The 24,482-nt window shown below is 40.4% G+C and overlaps 1 pseudogene; it reads right to left on the reverse strand.

Annotated features, from left to right (window-relative positions):
* Positions 1-7,757: 7,757 nt before the first annotated feature.
* On the reverse strand, positions 7,758-23,234 carry LOC133799862 (regulator of telomere elongation helicase 1 homolog; annotated as a pseudogene).
* Positions 23,235-24,482: the final 1,248 nt, after the last annotated feature.

Genomic DNA, 24,482 nt, shown 5'->3' on the forward strand with positions numbered 1-24,482 from the left:
GAATGTCTTTTGTAGATGGGTCCTCCAATAAGAATGGGCTTAGAGCAGGCCTTATCTTAGTGCCCCTCAAAGGGAACATAGTTCATAGTGCTTTAACGCCTCAAACAACGAAGGTGAGTACGACTCACTTATTTCTGGGCTCTGAGTCGCCATAGAGCTCAAGGTTGATGAGCTCGAGATTCTTAGATTTTCTCAACTCGTCATGAACAAGTTCCTCAAAGAATATTAGACTTGAGGGACCAAGATGGCTTCTTCCTTGGCCAAGACCCAATAATTTTTGCATAGCTTGAAGAGGTTTACCACCCGACAAGTGCCATGAGAACAAAATTCTAATGATGATGCCCTGGCCAAGCTTGCTACCAAAAAGGATGTAGAGTTGCTTAACGTGGTCCCGATGGACTACTTGGCTTCTCCCAGCATCAAAAGTCTCGACGAGGAAGAGGTGGTCTAGCCCCAAGACAGTTGGATGGAACCAATTGTGAAGTATCTTGTCTCCGAAGAGTTATACAGGCGAGGATATTCATTAACAATACTATGGTGTGTGTCCGAACAACAAGCCAAACTCATCCCCCAAGAAGTGCTTGAGGACTTCTGCGTGGACCACACTGGGGGCCATAGTATCCCCAAGAAAATTATGAGATAAGGGTTCTTCTAGCCTACAATGAATGGAGATTTGATGGATTATGTTAAGAAGTGCGACAAATGCTAACGTTACGCCAACAAGTCCTTGGAAGATGATAGGTCATTAGCCCTTCGCAGTCTGGGGCATTAACTTAATTGGGTCCTCACCCATTGGAAATGGAGGATTAAAGTACGCTATTATGGCAGTCGACTACTTCACACAGTTGGTCAAGGCTAATACTCTCGCTACAATCGCCTCCAAGAAGGCGATGGACTTTGTCATAAATAACATCATTTCCCGTTACGGGCTCCCAAGGAAGATAGTCTCCGACAATGGCCTACAGTTTGATAGTGAATTATTCACTGACATTTGTCAAAGGCATAGAGTCGTGAAGAGGTTCTACTTCGTAACTGACCCCAGGCCAACGGACAAGTGGAAGCGGTCAGCAAGATGCTCAAAGCCACTTTGAAGAAAGGGCTAGAACAAGCAAAAGGCGCATGACCAGATGAGATGTCTACGGCATTGTGGAGCTACCGCACAACTACTAGGACCTATATTGGCCATTCACCATTCTCCATGGTCTACATGTATGAAGCCATTCTCCCAGTTGAGGCAGCAATCTCCACGCACCTAAGAGGTACTTGACCCGACCACGAATGCCACTCTACTTAGAGAATCACTAGACCTTGTGGAGGAGCTCCGAGAAGCTTCACAGCTACATGTAGCATCCTACCAGCAAAAAGTTGCCAGATATTTTAACTCGAAAGTGAAAGATAGAAAATTTGGGGTCAAAGACTTGGTGTTCCCAAGAGTTTTCCAGGCAACCCGAGATCTAGAGGTTGGACTACTAGGCCCTAACTGGGAAGGCCCATACCAAGTAGAGAACTTGTTGTGTCTTGGGACATACAACCTGCCCTGATTAAACGGGGAGCTAGTGCCCCATGACTGGAATGTAAAGCATCTTCGCCAGTATTACCAGTGATATGAGCAATGTATTTTCTAAATTTTGTAATCATTTGTAGCCTCCGAGCACATTAATGGAAATTGTGTATACAAAACACAATAGATGAAATTTAGCTAAATTTCTTGTATTATTTAATTCTAATTTTCAAAGTATTCATTTATTTACATTTACTACACGAGGAGTACCTACTCACTGGCCTTGACAAGTGAACACAGATTAGTCTCCGATCACTTGGGGGTAATAGTTGGTTCACCTCGTAAGGTAGCTGCTCACGGAACACGACCTAGGGAACTAAGCCTATCATGACACTACAAGAAAAAATACTTTCAATAAGACCGAAAAAGTATTATCAAATATATACCATAACACTTTTTGATGTGTTAAGGAAAGCGGTGTATAGTAGGTCGGAGCACTTTGCATAACACTTTTCCATAGTTATAGAAATGTGTTATGGTATAGCATACGATAACACTTTTGTTGTGTTATTTTAATAGTTAGATAAGTATTTCATTATGCTATTTATAAATAAATTATATAACATTTTTTTGTACTTATAAAGTAGTGTTATGATACACTTTATAATAACACACTTTCTGCATTATAGAAAATAGTTTGCATAACATAATTTTATGCTTATAAACCAGTGTTATTGTAAAAGATACAATAACACATTTTTTGTATTATTCTAATATTTGGATAAGCTCAAATTATTATTATATAAACCTGTACATTATAATTATTTTTTATTGCTTTAATTCAAACCCGCTTCCTTTAATATACTTAAGACACCCTTAACATTGTACAAATATATTTTTTAGTACCAATTATATGGTTCATAACACATATAACCAAATAATTGTATCAAAATACATTCAAGATTATCTAGAAAATAATCCAAAAGTCTTAAGATATTCAACACTGCCTAATTAACATAAACAAAACATTCTCTCAATAGTCAACAAAATAGTCTTAAACTGTTGCATATTCAAAAGTAAAGGTAGGAATTCATGATCTTCCAAATGTCAGCACACCAAAGCCTTCCAAATCAAATTTTTTTTTGCACTTCACTTGTTGAATCTGGTAAATAAAACATAAAAGAAAAACTAATGAGGTCATTAAATATCATATCATTCATCTAAAATAGTCAATAATATCATGATGCATAACAAAATTTACAATAATTGAGTTTCAATAATAAACAAGTTATTATATTACACACATTACTACAACTATTTGAACCATAAAGTTTAAGGAGCATATAACTTGGAGTTCCCACATAGATATATCAAAATATTTACACAAAAATTTAAACTTGCATACATAATTATCAATGGGTTATTCTCTATATGCATGAACTTTCAATTCAATTCATTGAATCAATCACACAAAAAGTAGTGAATTATATCTATACATATACATATGTACTTTATAATTATTTATAGATATTTGGCGGGCATGAGATGACATGGAGTATGAGATACTAACTCATATGCCTTATCGATTACAAGTGAAAATCCAAGATTTGTCAAAACTTATTAAGCTATTGAAATCCTAAAAGAATCAAACATGACAAATAATGACAATACATAGATACTTGAAGGTAGAAAGTTCAACAACTTTAGAAGACAAATATATATAATGAGCCAAACATGGAATGCGTCACAAATAAAGAAACATAGGCATATATAAAAGATTGATATCATCACAATATATATATATATTCTTACCTCCTTTTGTGTGAACGCATTATCGTGCATCTCTCTTGGGGACTCATCCTTCAAAATCTACAATGTGACAGTTAAATTTCAATTGTCAGCCCCAAAAGGCATAAATTTAAATTATTAGTCATTCAACATGTCACTTCATAAAGAGTCATTGTACACATAACTAAAGCCTTTTGCCAAGAATCGTGGTCAAAATATATAGTCTAACATGATCAGGTGCAAGTTTTTCTCAATCATTTCTTTCAGAAAACTTGACAGCCAGTTCTATATTTTCAACCTTCATATTTTTTTGTCTCTTGTTAGTTCAGTGACAAAGATACAATACAACAAAAATAGATTCAATACAGCAAAAAAATGTGTAATTAAAGATACAATATATTTTCAGCCTTGTTATTTTTTGTCTCTTCATATTTATTTTTTATTATATTATTGTAGTGACAAAATTCTATATGGTATGGTATCTAATTATAAAAAAGTATTTCCCTTTTACAAATAAAGATAAACAAGTAGTTCCAAGTATTGGGAACATCCCTCATCTCATTTTATTTTCTATTGTATATTTACATAGTAGAAATAAATGATAGAAATATGTTGCAATCACCGTGTAGCTCACTCAAGTAGTCACATTAAAAAACTAAAAGACTCATCACTATAGGCAGACTAAAATATTATATAAAATAATATTAGTATGAAATAAAATTGGAGAGTGAGAAATGAAGTAGGTCTTATAATTATAAGTATGCATATCTGCATAATAAAGAAAGCAAGTTTACCATACATCAAAAGCAAAAAGTCATAAGATATGAGCATTGGAAAAAGAGAGGACATTATTATATAATTAAGTGGTTCTTCTCAATAATTTATGAAATATAATCAAGAATGAGGCATCAACGACATAGGTATAAATCAGCAAATAGATGCAATTTTTGGTGAAATGATAGATTAATTCATAAGATATAGCTCCACTAGAATATTAGCATCAAAAGTAGTTAGTTCTAGTACCTATATTAGAAATGGTAACTTAGGATAGCAATCAAATAATGTTAAAGCAATATTAAATAGTGTGCAAAATTGCATCTTACACATATATACATAAATATATATATGTTATATTCTATATTTTCCAGTGTGGATGCTCAAAATTCAACACCGGTAAAGAACCCACATCTCATGCCTAAGGTCCCTGGAAGATCCAAAGCAACCATGTTTGAAGTCCATTTGAACCCTCAAATTAGTACTCAAAATGAACCTACTCAAATTGACCACTCCACCTTGGACACTAGAAAACAGCCCAAGTGCACCTCGCGCGCCCCGCGCGCGCCCAGCGCCCCACGCGCGCACAGCGCCTCGCGCACACCCAGCGCCCCGCGCCTCGCGCGCCCAGCGCCCTGCGCGCCTCGTGACACCACTAGGAAACAAGGGTCTCGCGGCCCCCAAGATGCCACACGCAACAGTCACGCCGTGGTCCTCGTGGTGGCCTCCTCTCACACACCAGCCTCGTCCTTAGGGGTGTCCACGTGGTAACCATGGAGCACGAAGAGTTAGAATATGGATGGTACGGTGTCCACGCCAGGCTGGTAGTGGCAGTACAAGAATGGTACATGGCCAGGACTCCCTCAGCACGCTTATGAGGTCAGTACCCAACAAGTAGTGGGGGCATAATATGGTACCAAGACAAGAGCACTTTGGCAGGCCCCTGACATGTACTAGAGAAGACCACCACTCCTCCAACACCACTACCATCCGTACTGCTATCCTGACAGTGTACTCATGTACTATTTTGTCCTGAAGGACCACTATGTACAAAGGAGCCATTAGAGCTCCAATATAAATAGATGATCACCCCTCCAGAAAAGGGGTTGGAAAATTCATTGTATGCAGAGGCTACGAAGCAATATACATTTTTCATTCCATTGTTCATCTATGTTTATCCTTCCATAAGTTCATTCTATGTTTTTATCTAAACATCGCCACATTTACCTTTGAGTTTTCCGACCTAATTTCGTTGACGAGATTTCACCGTCAACATCCAAAATGGCTAATTATATAGCTACAAATAAAATGAAGAATGTCAAAATGAAAGAATAATGATTTTAGCTCAGACTTTTTCTCAAACAGATGGTATGTTAAAAAAAATTGAGTACACTTAAACGAATTAATCCATGCTATAATACGCACCTAGAAAGCACTATCTGTGTCCACTCAATAATTCAGCAAGCAAACAAAGATTTAAAGACAATATACAAATATAAATTCATAAATATAGCTCTACCATCATTTGATTAAATAATACCACTTTTTAAATTTATTTTGTTCAGATATCACTCATAATGTAGAGCAATAAATGGAAAAAGTGAGGATTCCTGCAATGAAAAGGAACAAGTTTCACACTAACAGAATGCATTATGTATCCATCCATGACACTCGAGTCATCTTCCAAGCCTTTGAGGTAAAAGAGCTTTTCATTGCAATGCAATATTTCCCGATAACTGTTGCCTAGAGAATAGGAAAAAAATAAAAAGAAAGGAAAACATGGAAATATATATGTATATATATATATTAGCAGGAGCAAGCTATACCAACATAATCATGTTAATATATTATTACAATGGAAAAAATTACACAAAGTATAAACCATGGAAAATTAATTTTTGCATCACTAAGTTTGTTATGCTTGATTTTGGGGAAAATAAAAGAACTAATGAGGCTTACTTACATAGAGTGAAGAACAATCTTTGTTTTGAAGAATGAAAATCAATTTTTCTAGAGGTCTTGTATAGATCTAACCAGTGTTTATATAGTTTAAGCTTCATATCATAATCAATATTCAAATTGGTATCAAGATCCTGAAAAAAAATGATAAAAAAAATTACTCTACATATTTCAGCAATAATTTCCTAGCACACACATACAACCCATAACAAAACAAAAACAAAATAGATTATTGCACTTTTCAAACAGCCAGAATGACCATTTGAATGGAGCCTTCTCGTTTCCAATTCCTTCGAAACCCATTTCTATGATTTAGTGTTCCTTCAAATTTCAAGAATTCTGTACTAAAATTAGTATAGATATTTACTCTTTGAAAAATAAGCAAAATTTGTTTTGATAGTAAAATTGCCACAAACCCCACAAGAATTTGTAAGAATATCAATTATCTGAAATCATGTGTTCATGTATATGTGTGAGAGAGAGAAAGAGAGGAATGAAACGATAGATAAGTTAAACAAAATTTATATATGTACCATACTAACCCAACCATGATAGTAATAAAATTCAAACAAGACACAATAAATTTTCTTCCTTATATCACTGCAACACACAAATAAATTTTCCAGAGCCTAGTTTTTAACCTTTCGTTATCACCGCAACACACAATTTAAATCTCAGAACCTACTTCTCTACGGATGAATATTTAAGATATTCAAACTCCTCTAACATTTGTATGATATTATAAAAGAGTTAAGAGAACATACTTGCGTACCTCTTGCAATTAATAATCAAGTTAATTAACTTTGCAATGCTCCTTGCTCACAATTGTTGATTCGTTTTCTCAAACTTGACACCTTATTGCTAACATAGATTAGTCTATGCAAATTGAGCAAAAAAAACCAGAGTAAATATCATATGAATATATATCTTCCTCTTCAAAGAGTTTTACTAAAGCATGTTTAAAATACAAATTTATCTTGAATACTTTCTACTCAAGCATTCTGTAACCAAGAAAAGGTGATGTTTTCCGTATGAAGAAATCTTTCCTAAATAAATACAAATTCTGGAGATTTTTCTCAACGATAATGCCTTATGTGTGTAGTTGTTTAAAATATTATTAACAAAACTGTTGAAGATCGCTAACTAGCCGTTAAGCATTGAGAAAGAGAGAAGAAAAAGTGGCTGTGGTGGTGCTCCAAAGATAGGGAGACGTCACGTGCGGGGACCCCTTTTTATTGAGGCCAACTCATACTTACACGTGGAGGTCCCCATCCATTCCGCCACGTCATTTGACTCGTCAACCTTGTTGAAACTTTCTCATTCATTTCATACTATTTAGTGGAGACATCTTTTATGGGGATAAAAAAGAAAGAGATGAAACACACAATATAACTGACTTATCCCCAAAGTAATAATTAATAATAATAATAATAAAAATAAAGCCAGAACTGTTGAGAGATGAATAAAGGTAAGGAAACATTTATTCGCTTATGCCAAAGATGAATAAAGGCAAGACCAAGCCAACTATCATTGGAATTAAAAACAAGAGCACATAACAACAAAAAAAAAAGGCCAAGAAATAGTAGTGTTGTACAACTTCTGTACTTTTAGGGAAACTTCAAAACTTAAGTCTCCATCTGATGCACTAGCTTCAACTTCCTGCACATGAACCTATAACAGAAAGACTTATATTCTCAGCTAATTACTTTATCATGCTTCTCTCTCACACACACAGTCAATATTTGGAACTTACATGATAGTATTTTGCATGAGCATTGTCATGTCTAAAAATTATATTAAGCAAGTTGTCAATGCTTTCCAATCGACAGGCACTGCTTTTCCCTTGTTGCTGATTATCTTCTTCCAAAAGTTCAGTTGCTTCATCAATTATCTCAACAAGTTTGGATGAAGTCTCAGGAGTGATATTTAAATCAGCTAGTAATTCATACATGTGAGGTCCAGGTTTAATGAAGCCTAATTCCTTGGATCAAATAGGCACTTCCGCAATCCGCTTCTCAAGCTTTAAAAGAAGTGCTGCAAGATATACATTTATAACTAATTATAAGCATGTTCATGAAGTCTGCTAAAATGCCTGAAGAATTTCTAAAAGAAAAGGGGAAAGAAATGTAAATGCAGGGTAAAATGATTAGTGCAAAATAATATGGACCCATGTGCAAAGTACTGCTGGCATACTAGCACTGATGGATTCATCATTTATAAATATATAAATATCATTTATAAATTTATATATATATCAGTAAGAATGTTGACTAAGCACTAAAAGGTACTGGTGGCGAATCATATTCTATTTACACTACCACTTGAATTATATTACCAGTAAAGTTTACCTCTAAGAATTGCAAAATTATCTGGGTTATTTGACTTATCATCAGATGCTTGCCTTCTTTTTACAGAAATATCAATACAATTTTTTGCTTCAGAAATGCAGGCCGTAAGAAGCCAAGAAGGCAAGTCAAAAGAAGCTGCATCAGCACATAGGCCTTCCTGCGTTATATTTAGGCAAATAAGATCAATGTACTGCATTAACATTAAAACGGATTCAAAAAGAAAAAAGTGGATAACCACAAACCAATTTCAGAGTACAGAAGAAAAACTTTCCTTTGTTAGATATATTTCTTCAACTTACCAAGTTGTGAGCTTCATAAAAAATGAGTACACTGTCCTGCCAATTTATTGTTAGAGATTTCTTATATCCACGATCAATGAGATAGTTATAAGGTGCAAATAATATATCAACAACCTTATGAATCTCCCATGACATATAATAGGGGCACCTGCAGGAAATAGGTAAAAAGAAATGGCACACTTGCATATACATATAGAAACGCACAAGCTCCATGCCAATAATGGCAATAGCTTCTAGGAACATCAAAAAGGAAAAAGCGGTAGGATTAGACTATACATTGGTATAAAATAGAAACAAAGAATTATCAAAAGAGAACCTACGGCCCAAATGATTTTCCAATATTGACCGAATCCTCAATATCTATAGGTTCATCACCGAGATGAGGATTGCTCTCATGTGACCTATAGTAGATTAATCAAATATATGTGAAAACTACAAAACTGAAAAATTTAGGAAGTAATAACACTGGATAGTGCAGTACACGATCCACAACGAAAGAAAGAACTAGTTTTGAAATAACCATTCAAAATATCCATGTTAACCAAAGATCATAGACCTAATTCAACAATTCTTTTTCCCTTCTATAAAATACAGTAGTTTATTTTACTCAAATGATTTAACATGCAATAACAAAGTTTTATTATGACACACAACTACTTGTACAGTTTCTAAGATTACAGGAGGGGGAAAATTGTGAAAGGTACATGGCGGCAAGTGCAAGCAATGAAGAAAAGTTGCAGCAAGATCCAAGCATAACATTTGGTGAAAGTAAAATAGTGAACTAAACACACTTTTCTTATAACCAAGAAATAAAAAATTCAATAATATTTATCTTTCTAGATAGAGAATTTTAATATTGATCACATGTATGTATGTATTTATTTACATAATTACATAACCTTATCAAGCTTATAGCTTGTAGCATATAATATGTACAAAATTACAAATATAATATGGCTATGGGAAAATCCTCATTTTTTGTCCATAAGCAAAGAGATATGACAAAACCCAAGTACAAGAGACACAATGGAGTCAAAGCAAAACAAGACATATGATAAGAATATTAGGCCTTCTCTGAGGTTTAATTATTGCAGAAAAATGAAAAGAACTAGTTACTAATTAGGCCTGTTATTATTGACTGAATATAGGCCCAATAGGATTATAAGAAGTGTACTATGCATACTAAGTGGTTATTATATATATATTGCCTAGTGTTCTAAGGAATGGATATAAAAAAAGTTGATTATAATTGTAGCGCCTTGCTCTTGGGGAACGTTTCAAACCTCTCAAATGCTTGGTAGTTCTTGTAAGTTTCTGGGCTTGATTAATAAAGTGGGAGAAATTCTTTCTAAGGAAATTCTTGTCTGACAACAGAATAATCAAGAGAAGCAAGAGTAACTTAAATAAAAAGAGAAAATTGTATACAAAGTAATACCAGGATATGAAAATTCCAACAAACAGTTATAAGAATTCAATGTTTATTGCATCAAAACCAATAAAGCACACTATTGAGACTTCAAAAGAGAAAATTGACCCTATCAATTTATCAAACACTTCAGTACAATAATTTACCAAAAGCATAATAAATCTCTCAAAGGAAACTCCACATATATTTCTGTAGAGTGAATGGTGTCAATGGTTGTGCCATTCTACAAGCTTCCCATTGGTGGGTGCCTGTCTTTACCACCCAGTCCAGCACTCTAGAAATTGATCAACTTTTTGCAAGTGTTTATCCAAAAAATAGTTGTTGATGACGTGGCAAGAATTTTTGACACGTGGTCGACACGTGGAAGAGATGCTACTCGCCTATCGACCAGAGATATTTCCATATGCGGAGTTCAAGTTTTATATACGACCAACTTGGTCGTATACTCCGTATATTTATGAATAAATCTGTACAGTTGTAATGTATCCGAGAATATCTCCTCATTATAACCCGAAGATCCGTTTATTAAGGAAAGATATGACTAATTGACTCATGTAACCCTCCTTGAGCCTATAAATATACAAGAAATAGCTCAAGGGGGGATCTTTTGATCTTTTTCTGAATTGCATTACTATTATCCATCGTTTGTAATGTTTTCTCCTTCTAAGGTCTATGAAACTCAGGAACCCTAGTTCTTTGATCACACCTTTGATGCTTAATATTAATAATAGTATCAAGTGGACGTAGGTCATTACCAATCACTGGGGCTGAACCACTATAATTCTTTGTGTTCTTTATTTTCCATTAGATTGTTTTCTCAAGCGTCGTACTAATCTCCCGTCGTTTATTTGACTCCGTGTTGTTGACCAAAACGAGGGTCAACATTCTGGTGCTTTCATTGAGAGCTTGACAAAGAATCTAATGGAAACAACTACCAAGAAGACTGGACAGGCTGCTGCTGCACCATCCCAGCCTCCACTAAATGTGGCAGAAGACGAACCTCATTTTGGGTTTGATGAGGAGGAGTTGGGTTCTGAGACCCTGAAGACAAAACTGGGGGTGTTGCAAGATGAATTGGCCAATTTGAGGGCCAATCAAGAGAATGTTGCCGAGATAATGGCGTCGCAGCAGAGGGAGATAGAGCGCCAGCGCCAGGAGTTGAGCGGCGACAGGCGGAGATAGACAGTCGGCAGAGGGATGCCATGGCAGCCCTTGAAGCAGCCATCCAGCTGGCTAGGAATCAGGCTGTGCCAGCCTCCCAGCCAGATCAACCACCAAACGGGCCACCTCAAAGGGGCCCCAATCCTAGTCATCCGCTCTAGCCAATAAGCCCTCAGAGGCCGGAGAAGCCACCTATGCCTCAAGATGATGTCCCACCTAAGGATCCTGAGACACAGCCTCTGTCTCAGGCTGGTCGAGGCAATCCCCTGCGCCCGAGGCAGAATAGGGCCAGGCAACAGCCCCGCAGCCCTAGACGCCCAGGGGGTGAAGAGCCGCATCCACCGAGCAGGGGGCAGCGTCCTTCAGCCAACAAGAGGAACTCAGAGACAGGCTCTACGGTTAGAGCCCCCCCGCACGACATGACAATGCACAGGGACCCACCGAACAACGCAGGCCTCCCCCTAATGCTCGGGAAATGCTAGCCCAAGGAGGCAACATAGGGAACAGTCGGTCGCACCATAGCCAGCCATGGTTCAGAGATGGCCACCACTACAATGAAGCCGACTCAGGCAGAGGAAATGCTGATCGGAGGAAGGAAGAGAGAGGTGTAGGCAGGAGCCCCCCACCTAGAGAAGACCGACCAGCAGGTCATAACGCTGGGGTGCAGCCCAGGCAGAATAACGTCTTTAGTCGGCTCGGAGCCAGCGAGCAGCGGAAAAGAGACGATGATTTGAGGGATGTACTCAACGACCACCGAGAAAGGCACGATGAGTACATTCCCCTGGCACCAGAGGCCCCAGCAATCCTAGAAGCGGTTCAGGCTCAAATTGATGCCCTGAACCAGGTTATACAGCAGCTGGTCAAAGGGCGAACATCACACATTGAGTACGATCGGAGGAGAGGCACCCCTTTCATACAGAGGATTGCTGTGGCAGAAACCCCCAGTAAGTTTAAGATGCCAACTCTGCCAAATTTTGACAACTATGGAGACCCAGTATCTCATGTCAACAAGTTTGAGATACAAATGGACATTCAGAAAGTCTCTGAAGATGCTCGCTGCAGGATCTTTCCAATGACACTTTCTGATGCCACCCAGGAGTGGTTCTTTAAGTTCCCTGCTGCGAGTATAGTCTCCTAGGAAATGCACATGAAGGAGTTTTACGGACAGTTCTATGCGGGTCGTGTGCACCCCACTGAGGTGAACCAACTGGTCGAGAAACGCCAGAAAGAGGGAGAGCCTCTGAATGAATACGTTCAACCCTTCATGCGAGCTGTAGCTGGAGCCAAGACGATGGGAAATGAAGGCAAGATGATGGCCCTAACTGCTGGGGTTAGGCGCCATTCTCCCCTCTGGAGTAGCCTAAAAAAGCATGGGGTTAAAAGTACCCAGGAGTTTTTAGATCGAGCTGTACATCAAGCTCGAGGACGCAATTGCCAATGAAGGGAAATCGCTAGAAAAAGACAAGGGGCCTAAGGAAGAACCCGCCAAAGCCACCAACGGGTCGAAGCCCAATGGCAACGGCAAAGGCAACGGGAGTGGCAATGGTAAGAATGGTGGAAAGTGGGCGAGCAACGAACCCTGGACCTCCGAGAGTAAGCGCCCCAAAGGTAATCGGTCTGAACCGAGATTCACCAATTACACTGCCCTTGTTGAAAGCCGAGCCAAGGTCTACCAGGCGACCAGCTCGAGCGTGCCCTACAAACAACCTGCACCAGTAAGGAAAGATATCTTCAAGAAAGATTCAACAAAGTTTTGTCATTTTCATAACGACTATGGGGATGACACTAATGAGTGTAACCAGCTAAAGGATGAAATTGAGTTCCTAATAAGAGAGGGACATTTAAGAAGATATGTATGAGCCATGGGAGTTTCTCAGCGAGAGGCTCAAGGTGGCAACGAGTCAGCGCCTGCACGCCAACGCTCACCACCTTTACAGCCAACTCCCGTGGCAGGTACCCTACTCACCATATGTGGAGGCCCACATCTTGCAGGAGATAGTGGGAAAGCGAGGGAACGATATGCTAGAACCCTGCACCACGACCAGGACATTGAGACGATGAGTGTTGAGGATCAAGCACAAAAAAAGGCTCGAATAGAGGAGGAACTGATCACCTTCTCTGACGACGACACCCAGCACGTGCAATTCCCATACTCCGATCCGCTGGTCGTGGACGTACAAATCGCGAACATGATGGTGAAAAGGGTGTTGGTCGATACAGGAAGTTCGGTCAACATCCTATATAAGTCCTCGCTGGAAAGAATGAAGTTGTCTGTCAAAGACCTGGAGCCATGCAACCAAACCATTTATGGTTTTTCCGGAGAAGGGCTCGCCCCGGTAGGGTCAATTAGACTCCCAATCATAGCAGGCACTGCACCTGCTAACAGGACATTACTCACTACTTTTATAGTAGTTGATTGTCCTTCAGCGTACAGCGCTGTGATAGGGAGATCAATTCTTGTCGACCTGCGAGCTGTCACTTCTATATGGTACCTCGCTATGAAATTCCCAACAGACGCAAGGGTAGGATGCGTGTTGGGAAACTAGAGGGAAGCGAGGGAGCGCTACAACGCCCCTCGATCACCAAGGCAAAGAAGGGTATATCGAGAAATGCCATCGGAAAGGAGTTGCGGATGGCAACTGATGTTCAAGCCCGCTCAGGTGATAATCTCACCAAATAGGGCGTTGCCCAAAGTGAGGATAGGGACTTAGATCCTCGCTTTGGGGCTTTTGAAGAAGAAGTGGGACCCATCAAAGACTTTGAAGAGGTCCAACTCGATGAGGAAAATCCGACCAGAGTTGTGAAAGTCGGTAAAATCTTAGAGACAACAACAAAACAAGCACTGGTGGACTTCTTAAGGAGGAACCATGATGTCTTTGCCTGGTCGCACAAAGACATGGTTGGGATAGATCCTGCAATCATCAGCCATGTCCTGAACATCGACAAAAGCTTTCAACCAGTGCAACAAAAAAGAAGGCTACTCGACAAAGATAGATCAAAGGCCTTGAAGGAGGAAGTCCAGAAGCTGAAGGAGAATGGGTTCATCAGGGTGGCGTTTTATCCATCGTGGGTCTCTAATCCCGTACTAGTGCCCAAGCTGAATGGAAAGTGGCGTACGTGCGTGGATTTTACAGACCTAAATAAAGCCTGCCCCAAAGATTGTTTCCCACTCCCGAGGATCGACCAGCTGGTCGATGCCACTGCAGTACATGAGATCCTCTCATTCATGGATGCATACTCTGGGTATAATCAAATTAGTATGCATCCCCCTGATGAGGATCACACTAGCTTTCAAACTGATACAGGGCTCTACTGTTACAAGGTGATACCCTTTGGTTTGAAAAACGCTGGTGCGAGTTACTAGAGCCTCGTCAACCACATGTTTAAGGAGCTAATCGGCACAAACATGGAGGTTTACGTCAACGACATGCTGGTTAAGTCGAAGAAAGTAGAAGGGCATGTAAGGGATTTGCAGGAATGCTTCAACGTCCTGAATAAATATAGGATGAAGTTAAATCCCCTTAAATGCTCCTTCGGAGTAGGATTAGAGAAGTCTTGGGATTTATAGTTAACTCAAGAGGAATTGAAGCTAATCCTGAGAAAATAAAATCCCTGATCGAGATGAAGTCGCCAGTAAAGATTAAGGATGTCCAAAGCCTGACCGGGAGGATTGCTGCTCTCAGTAGATTCATTTCAAAATCAACAGACAAGTGCGTCCCATTTTTCAATCTACTAAGAGAGAATAAGAAATTTGAATGGACAGATGAGTACGAACAAGCCTTTCAAGCACTAAAAATGCATATGGCGCAACCACCCATCCTGTCAAAGCCAGTCGATAAAGAGACTTTGTTCATCTACCTGGCGATCACGGATTATGCTGCTAGTGCTGTTCTAGTAAGAGAAGAAGAAGGTGTGCAAAAGGTTGTCTATTATGTAAGCAAAAGGTTGATCAGAGCAGAGTTGAGGTATCCCCCCATTGAAAGGTAGCCTATTGTTTAGTTTTGGCCTCTAGGAAGCTGCGGCCTTACTTCCAAGCTCATCCAATTACGGTATTGACCAACCAGCCTCTTCGACAAGTCCTGCAAAAGCCAGAGGCTGCAAGAAGATTACTAAAGTGGGTAGTCGAACTAGGGCAGTTCGACATATCTTACTTGCCACGAGCAGTGATAAAAGGACAAGCCTTGGCTGACTTCATCGCCGAATTCACAGAGCTCACGGGTGGCGAGCAGACTGAATAGCCCAGCGAGCCTAAGTGTCAAATCCGAGCACCCTCGTGGAAATTGTTTACAGACGGTTCATCCAACGAATCCCACGCAGGAGCAGGAGTGATATTGATAACGCCGGAAGGGCATCGATTTCACTGTGCAATCAGATTTGACTTCACTGCTTCTAGAAATAAAGCTGAATATGAAGCATTACTCGCTGGATTCCGGTTAGCCAAGGATATGAACATAAAAGTGATTGACATCTATAGTGATTCACAACTGGTGGTGAATCAAGTCTTGGGAGAGTACCAGGCGCGAGGTTTGAAGATGGTCGCCTATCTAAACAAAGCAAAGGATCTGTTAGCCCAGTTCGACAGATACACTCTACAGCAAGTACCTCGCGATTAGAATTCCAACGCGGACGCTTTGGAAAAGTTGGCAAGTGCAAAGGATGCTGATACTCTGAACATAGTTCCAGTCGAGTGTCTATCAGCACCAAGCATCCAAGTAGCAGAAACCACTCTGGTCCTCCAGATGGTAGATACATGGATGGCACTATATGTAGAGTATCTGTCAAGCGGCATACTACTGACAGACATAAACAAAGCCAAGACCCTTCAGGGTCAAGATGCTAGGTATATCCTGGTCTATGGGATCCTGTACCGAAGGGGATACTCCATGACACTCCTCAGATGTATCATAAAGGAGAAAGCCAAAGAGTTGATGAAAGAGTCGCACGAAGGTTTTTGCGGGGACCACGCTGGGGGCAAAGTCTGTCAAAAAAGATCCTAAGGCAGAGCTATTTCTGGCCAACCATGAATGAAGACTCAATGGAGTTCGTGCGAAGATGTGACAAGTGCTAGAGATTTTCTAAAATTCCACGAGCAGCTCCCAACGAGTTAAAGCAGATGCAGAGTCCATGGCCCTTCACGGTTTGGGGAATAGATCTAATCGGATCTTTGCCTACAGGAAAAGGTGGAGTAAAGTATTCAGTGGTTGCCGTCGACTACTTCACCAAATGGGCTGAGGCTGAGCCACTCGTAACCATAACGACCAAGAAAGTGCTTGACTTCGTAGTCAAGAACATTATTTGTCGCTATGGATTACCAAGGAAGATAGTCTCGGATAACGACACCTAGTTTGACAGTGATCTATTCACGGACTTCTGCAAATGGCATGATATTATCAAAATCTTTTCTTCAGTCGCTCATCCCCAAGCGAATGGGCAAGTTGAAGCAGTTAACAAAACGCTGAAGGATACCCTGAAGAAAAGACTTGAAGAAGCTAAGGGAGCATGGCCAGAGCAGTTGCCTGAAGTTCTTTGGTCATATAGAACTTCCCACCGAACAGCAACAGGTCATACCCCATTTTCCTTGGCGTACGGGTATGAAGCTATGTTCCTGTCGAGTTAGATCAACCATCGCACCGTAGATTAAAATACGACCAAGACTCTAACAGCCAGCTATTGATGGAATCCCTGGACTAAATTGATGGGAAGCGTGTACAAGCTCAGCTTCGAGTAGCTGCATACCAGCAATAGGTCGCCTGGTATTTCAACTCTAAAGTGCGAGAAAGAAAATCGGTGTTGGAGACCTCGTACTCCGAAGAGTTTTTCTAAACACTAGCGACCAAGCTGCTGGAGTACTCAGGCCTAATTGGGAAGGGCCATCCAGATTAATGAGGTCCTTCACCCAGGCACTTATAAACTTGCACGCTTAAACGGAGATCTCGTTCCTCGCTATTGGAATGGAGAACACCTGCGCAAGTATTACCAATGAACAATTCTTCTTAAAGAATTGGCTTGTATAAATTTTACTTTTTACAAGTTTTGAAAAAGTGTAAGATCTTATTGATCACTCGTATAGACATGTTTATTCCATTTATTACGAGAAATAAAAGGGATTGTGCTCAGCCAGTCATTTCTTGCCAACTATTGTATTTATTACACGTATTTGCTCATTACGTGTGTTGTTTTGCTGTATTATAATGCTAATCATATTGCTACGAGCAGTAATGTTCAAGCAGGTTCTGGTCAAGGCAAGTGACCAAGGACCTAAAGCTCCTCGATCACTTGGGGGGCATATAAGGTACAAGTAAGCAAAGCATATCATTAAAAGGTATGTAAACACATGAGCAAAATAAGTCAAAGCATGCTAGGGCACTTAGAGTATTTTTCAAAATTTTGTTATTTTGTTAAATCAAACCAAAGTACTATGCTAAGTTCGGTCATGCGAACAGATGTTATAATAATATGCAAATATATTATAATATCAAAACCAATCCTTTTACACCGCGAGCAGTCGCTGCTCGGATGTAATTGTTCAAATAAAAGTAAAAGCTGCCCACACAACAACAAAAAATATATTGTCTTTACATCACGACCCATAGATCGTGTAGTTAAAAAGATAAAATATAAATAGAAAAAGCTTAAGCAGCCGGAGGATCTTGAGGAGGGCCTTGATCGACGACGCCTGCAGCCTCGTTGTCTGCCCCATCCATCCCAGTTCCCAGCGAGATTTCAGGGGAAGCAGGAACCCTTGACCTTTCTTCCTCTGCCAGCTGAGCAGCGCAGCGAGAAAGCTCGGCGTCTCTCGCATTCTCGGGAAGGTAGTCGAAGTTGGCACCCTGGTTATGCTTCCAAAAATCATAGAAGCATTGAAGAGTGGCACTCTTGTACCTTTCCAAGTTGCTGGCGTTGGCTTTCTCAAGCTCCTCGATCCGGCCCTCCAGGGTAGTATTATCCTGCCTGCTCGCAACCAAGTCCACCTCGAGCTGTTGGGCCCCGTGGAAATTGAAGTGGTTGGACTCCTTGAATTGGTCCCTCTGCTCACGAGCTTTGTCTAGAGACCTCTGCTTCTCCTCCAGCTCCTTGGCCAGTTTAGCCTTTTCCTCAAGCCCCACTGCCAGCTGTTCAACATATTTTACCTTGGCAGCTTTAAATTCATCCACGTGTTGTTGCTCCAAAGTTCTGGCCCGCTCGGTGACAGGACCCAAGCGGATACGACCGGCAGTGAGGGTCAGCATGGCCTGCAGTCGGAGTAGAAGTTAGACTAATTATAAAATAAAGAAGAACTATTTTCGCAGAAAAAGATGACTTACACTGGTGAACTCGTTCAGGGCGCGGTTCAGGATCAGGTCAACATCCATCGCCTCTGTCGCAGCCATTGCGTCTCGACAGCGGTCGTGCTTCACAATCTTGGAGACCCTCTCCTTGACCAATTTAAAGGCGTGACCAATTATGTCGCCCCCAGTTGAAGCAGGATCGGCCTGCTGAGTTTGGTCGGTCGGGGCCACGGGAGGTGGAGTTGATCTGGCTCGTGGGAAGAGGATGAAGTTGTGGTGGTGGAGGGCCCATCCTCCGGGGGGCCAGCATTGTGAGCCTTCTTTGCCTGAGGCACTTTGCTACTTTCCCCGTGGTGTCTTCTTTTTGCTTGGGGGAGCCGCGGCAGCCTCGGGAGTGCTGTAGATGTCGAACACGTTTACAGAGTCCATGTCTGGAAAAGAGGCAAAATGTTGAATAGTGAGATAGAGACCAAGTATATAACATTAGGAAAAGAAATAAAGAAAGATTGCAAAGTCAAATACCTGAGCTATTATTACTGGTCGCTATCCTACAGACTCTACTATTCTTATACTCACTCTCTGACATGAAGAAGTTTGGACCTAAATTTGGAGCATATTTAAAATTGTCGTCCCCGTCGAATAGGTGACAGGGAATTGGCAAGCTATCTGAAAGTGAAATAACTGTACTGTTATCATCCAAGGACTTGTCCGAGTGTTCGACAGGCTCGGTGGCCTTCTTCTTTCCCTTCCCCAGGGGGACGGAGGGCCTCTCTGCTGGAGGAGTGCCAATAGGTTCCCTGATCGTGACCCCAGTCGGTCTCCTTCGTGGAGGCGATGTTGGCGGTTGCTGCTCGGGTTCCTCCTCGGCTGTGGCACTCCCTGAAGTTGACTCCCTCATGTCCTGGTGAGGGGCCAAGAGGCCAACCAGCCTGAGATTATCCTCTGTAACCAGATTCTTGACGCTCTTTTCGACGTCAGTGATGCAAGCTAGGAGCGTCAATCTCAACTCCATGTCTGGAGTTGGGTCTGGTCGTAGCCATGGACCTGGAAGACATTAAAATTGTAAGAAAATGTGGAGGAGAACACTAAATAAAGTATAACAACCAGTGGTATGAAAGTTTTACCTCCTTGAGCGAAGGCCAGGTTGTTTGCGATCATGTCAGTTGTGAGGAAGTACTCCTAGTAGTACCTCCCCACATTTGATATATGGGTGGTGTCAGTCAGGAAGGTGCGCCTGGTTTTCTAATGACAATAGTGAAAAAACCCCGTGCCTTCTTGGTTGGGGTTAGAATTGAGGTTGAACAAGTAGTTGACCTCATGAGGAGTTGGCACGGGCCATTTCTTGTGGGTGTACAGGATATAGAGTGTAGCAAGCATCCTATATCCGTTTGGGGTTATTTGAAAAGGGGCAACTCCGAAATAGTTGGCCACCCCTTGAAAGAATGAGTGAAGATGCAAGGTAGCCCCTGCCTCAATGTGAAACCTCGACCAAGCGCTGAAGGCGCCTCTGGGAAGGTTCGCCCTTTGGTCTTGGTTAGGTCTGACTAAGGTCACCCCCGTGAGACCGTACTTCCTGATATAATTGGCGATCATCCTGATCGTCACTCTACTCTCAGGAACAAAATGCCACTCAACATCTGGCTGAATGGCATGTCGGGGCCGAGCATGTCTTTGGATGTTGGGGTCGGGAGCATTTTCAGCTCGACCACTGGTCGAGGGAATTTCAGCCTGAGGAGCAGGCTGATGTGAAGGAGTGGGGGTTTTCTTTTTCTGAGCTTTGGTTTTGGCACGAGCCATATTTTGAGTAGGGACAGGTGAAGTGTTTGGATTGACACGAGAGAATGGGATGTCAGGAATCAGTGACGATGGTTGCTCTTCGTCCTCGAGTAGCTGAGCCAATAGGTCATCATCTATAGGTCTTTCTCCTCCCCATGGATCTTGCATGTAAACTGCGAACAGAGAAAGGAGGAGATAAGACGCACAGCCTGGGAGCTTATGTTGAAAGTTGGAATAACGTTGCTCGCATCTACGACCAGCAGCATTCTAACGGAAACACTAAGTTCTTTGCGAGCAGTTTGAAAAACAGATCAAAAAGCGGAAATAAAATTTTTTTGGAAAAAAGCTTTTTCGACTCCGAAGGGGTGGGAAAAACCCAATTTTTCAGCTAGCCTAAAAATCGAATTTTTACTTCGATTTTACGCCCTAAACTTACGATCTTGACTATCAAACTATCTCCTAACTCCTACAAAGAAAAACTACACTACCCTATCAAGCATCAATCAATATTCCCACAATCCTCATGCATTTGTACCCAAGAACACAAAAAATTTCAGAACTCAAAATAGTCGTATAGCAGTATGCACGGCATGTCAAAGGGCTTAAAAGTTGAAGAAATTTACCAAGATGAAGGTTGGAGGTTCTGACATGAAGCGACTTTAGAACAGTGACAGAAGGTCTTCGAAACTTTTGAGCTCTGAGATGGAGTTCTTGAGGGTTCTTGGCAAGAAAATGGCGAGTAAAAAGTTAAAAGGTAAATGTGAGGATTATTTATAAAGGCTGAGATATGTTGAAAAGGGGTAATCATGAGTTACCTTTTTCAAGGTATGGAGGAGTGTAATTGCTGTCAGAGGGATTACTTGGAAACCAAAAAGGCGTGATTAGATCACAGTTTTCGAGAATGCACGAGGGACTCTGACAGATTGCTGGTCGCATCAAATAAACTTGGGGGGAAATGTTTATCCAAAAAATAGCCGTTGATGACGTGGCAAGAATTTTTGACATGTGGCCGACACGTGGAAGAGATGCTGCTCGCCTATCGACCAGAGATATTTCCATATGCGGAGTTCAAGTTTTATATATGACCAGCCTGGTCGTATACTCCGTATATTTATGAATAAATCTGTACAGTTGTAATGATATTCGAGAATATCTCCTCATTATAACCTGAAGATCCGTTTATTAAGGAAAGGTCTGAGACTAATTTGACTCATGTAACCCTCCTTGATCCTATAAATATACAAGAAATAGCTCAAGGGGGGATCTTTTGATCTTTTTATGAATTGCATTAATATTGTCCATCATTTGTATTGTTTTCTCCTTCTAAGGTCTGTGAAACTCAGGAACCCTAGTTCTTTGATCACACCTTTGAAGCTCAATATTAATAATAGTAGCAAGTGGACGTAGGTCATTACTAATCACTGGGGCCGAACCACTATAATTCTTTGTGTTCTTTATTTTCCATTAGATTGTTTTCTCAAGGGTCGTACTAATCTCCCGTCGTTTATTTGACTTCGTGTCGTTTACCAAAACGAGGGTCAACAACAAGTCTATACAGTTTATTCTAATTTGAGACACAAAGAATCAATAAAGTTATTTAGGTTTTCTCTAGGTGGATCAAAATTGAAAACAGCAGCTAAAAAATTCATCTTTTTTTTCCAAATACATTTCATTAGAGTTACAGTTGAGAACTATACATATTGATTTAATTCTGCATAAGACTCCCCATTTCTTATATCAAAGTCAACATGACTAGAGTGCAAATATTTAATCAAATGTACTTTGTACTTTTCACACTTGTGTTTATCTAGACATCACACAAACAAAAACAGCTAGAAATTTATAGAACATACAAGCAACATGAAAATAATGGGTGCAGTGAGGTCTTTCTTGCTTTTCACGTTTTTCATGCTCTTCACGCTTATCACGATTTATGTGAAGCATTTGGCACGCATTTGATTCTTCTTTCCCATGGAGTGAACTAACTTGCTCATGAATGCATAACTGCTCTCGAGACCCTAACACTGCCATTTTGGGCCTACACCAATCCAAATATTCAACTAGTTTAGCTACGACATATCAAAACATCAAAAGCAGAAAACACAAATGAGCTCAAAGGAGCAATTCATTACAAAGAAACACAATGCTTTAATTCTTAGAACTACTCCACTAAACATGCACCATAATTTAATTAAAGCATTTGTTTGCATGTGCTACCAATAATTAAAAATAATTATCATAATTGCAAATTTCACTATTGAGAGTCACATGAGAGAGCTGGAAAAGAGATATTTATCCCATAAAAATACTTATCAATAGCTGTAGAGTGTAGATTGTCCATAAATTGAGTCCGAAACTTATGTCTTCTAGGAAAAATTAATTGTATTAATCATAGAGGAACATCACCCAGCAAAAACAAACAAAGAGGCAAGATCGACACGGGTAATAAATAAACTAAACAAAGCCTCCTATCCACAGATCAAATTACCCTATGATATCAACATTGAGATAGTGCACTGTTGAGTTGACACGAACTACATGTGTTTGTTAGTATAATATGGCAGGAACAAAAGAACGATAAGATCACAAGCGTGGATCAATGATGTGGAATAAGAGCATTGAACTTAGGGGTGGTTCCAAAACTAACCTGTAAGAGCTTCTTTTCAATTCTTTGATTACATGACGAATCTGACTGTGAGTACGTGATGTATAAATTATGGTGGGAAGATTTGGGCTCCTAAATTGTGATGATGATTCTGCTGAGCCTCCGGTATTCTGACTACTCTTCCCATTGGCACCAGTTGAGAAACCACCCAAACTCTTCCTCTAAGCCAACGTGGCACATAGAAGGCACAGGGTTTTCCCAGTTCCACTGGGACTCTCCAGCAGTGCATTACATTTCTGACACATAAAATCGAACTTTAATATGGACATCATTGGGTACCATCGATGCAAATGAATAGTATTGTTTGTAAGTCTTGCAAACTCGCGCTGTGGCCCATTTACGTCTTAAAATATGTAGTTGTGATACTCAATACAAATGGGTATTGTAATGGCATAACAAATCATGTCAATTGCAATAAAAAGATAATACTGACCTTGGGCTTAGATTGTTATAGAGGGGGAGAAAGAGAGGAGGAGGGACTAGTGGTGATGGTGGTGGTGGGTGGGTGCAAGTGCAACATAACAGAGGCGGAGAGCAGGGGCTTGGGGGTGGCTAGGAGTGGTGCGGCTGCCGTGACTGAGATGGAGAATGATGAGGGTGATGGTGGGTTGCTGACTAAAAGAAAATTGCAATGGAGAAGAGATGTGTGTGAGATGATGAGGGCATTGTATCGGGTTCTAGCCATTAAATCTTACAAAAGAACAAACACCCACAGAAATAGAGGAAAATGATTAATCCAATGATTTGAATCTATCTTCAACCCAGATATATACAAAGATCTAAAAACACAAAATAAATACACAAATATCATATTCAATATCTCTATTTTCAATCGAGATATTAACAAAAAAAAATAGGTGAGAAAAAATCTTACCCATTCATCACCCTTCAGTCCCCGTCTATCCCCGACCTTTGCAACAGACACAGTCGACCACCACCTGCACCGATCTAGCCCTCACCACCAAAGCATTGTTTGCATTCCATCATCGTCAACCTTTAGTCCCTGCCTACATCCCATAGTCGTCGAGCCTTAGTCCACGCCTGAGAAACAATCAGAGCAGCTCTTGCGACGGAGCAGAAGAGGAATCAGAGAAAGTTGGTGCGGAGGAGCTTTTGGAGCTTTCGGAGCCATTGCCTTTGGCATTTGCTAAAAAAATGCTTTTACATTTGCCATTTTTTCCCTCCATTTTAACTTTACCTAGCCTTTTTATTTTTTTGTTTCCCTCCATTTTAACTTTACCACTTTCTAACTTTTTAGTTACCTATTATAATACTTTTTCAATTAGCTTATAATTATGTATTATATAAAGTGGTATTTGGTGTAGTGTGAGAACAATAAACCTAGTGTCAAGCTTTGCGAGAACAAAATAACCTAGGAAACTAAGCCTAATAATAGATGAGTGAACCTAGTTTTATAAAAATCTAAGTAGCCTATGGGCGGAGAATTTGATTTACCTCCTGAGGACCATGCACCCGAGGAGCAACAATGAGTTCCTGACTTCCGAAGGGTGAAAAGT

Source organism: Humulus lupulus, chromosome 9 (assembly GCF_963169125.1).
Source record: "Humulus lupulus chromosome 9, drHumLupu1.1, whole genome shotgun sequence".
Lineage (NCBI taxonomy): Eukaryota > Viridiplantae > Streptophyta > Magnoliopsida > Rosales > Cannabaceae > Humulus > Humulus lupulus.